Genomic DNA, 1,257 nt, shown 5'->3' on the forward strand with positions numbered 1-1,257 from the left:
TCATCTTTCTCCCGCGGAGCAGCTGGTAGTTTCGAACTGCTGACCTTCCGGTTCGCAGCCCGATTTGTAACCACTACGCTACCAGAACTCCTTCCAATAGGAGAAAAAAAATCAAACTGTTAACCTGTTTTCTATAGTGGCTATCTCATTCTACATTCTCATCAGTAATATCAGAGTGATCCAGTTTCTTTAAATTCTTGCATTTGTTCATATCCTTTTTATTTTAGTCATTCTGAAAGGTCTGTAGTGATTTCACATAGTGGTTAAATTGCCTTTTCCTAAGGACCAGTGATCTTGAACATGAACATCTTTTTATATGTATATTTCACATCTGCATTTCTTCTTCAATGTAATGTCTGTCTATGTCTGCAAGGAAAAAAAAAAGGCCCCAAATCAAATGATCCTCCCACAATCCTCTCTATTCAGCTAGGTTCAATACTCAGACATCATCCTTACAGTAATGGGGTTTTATTAGGAAAATTAACAGGTTACAATGTAGGGTCAGAAAATGTAGAGTTTGGGTCACAAGGTAATACTGGCCTCATTAAATGAGTTGAAAAGTATTCTCTCCTTGTATTTTCTGAAAAGTGATTGTGGTCAACTGGTATTCTTCAAATATTTTGTAACACTATGTAGTAGGACTTGGTATGTAATATATATATATATCCTCCTTCCTCATACTCAGAAAATGATCTTGCTTCCTATTCTGAGTATTTCAAGCTGCACACTGCTGTGTTTGGGACTCAAAGTGTCTTCCAATATTGAATTGGGGAAAGAGATCTTTTAGTCTTTTTTTTTTTTTTTAAGAGTAAAGTTAAATTTTACAGTAATTTTTTTCTATATACAAAGAATTACAGTACATGTTTATGGGCTCCCCTCTTTTCACTAGGAGTTTCACTTACAGCTGGCAATCTATGGGGGAGGGGCAGATAAATAGTAATGGATTTCAGCCATCACCCCCCCACCCTTTTATTAAAAATATGAAGACAAATCTCTATTATCAGCTTGTTTCTTCTTTGCCAGACATAGAAAGCTGTTCTTCCATGAGCTCCTGTCCATGTTGTCCTTGCCCATACTCTGCACTCTCACCTACACGTACACACAGAATCCCACAGACCTGGAAAGCCTCCATTCTCTGTCCTACCCTTGAAGTTACAGCACCAGAGCCCTTGGTTTCTACTCCTACTCCTTGTTGATGTTGTTGTCAGGTGCCATCGAGTCGGAACCGACTCATAGCGACCCCATGCACAGCAGAAC

This window comes from Chrysochloris asiatica, unplaced genomic scaffold, assembly GCF_000296735.1.
Source record: "Chrysochloris asiatica unplaced genomic scaffold, ChrAsi1.0 scaffold00039, whole genome shotgun sequence".
Lineage (NCBI taxonomy): Eukaryota > Metazoa > Chordata > Mammalia > Afrosoricida > Chrysochloridae > Chrysochloris > Chrysochloris asiatica.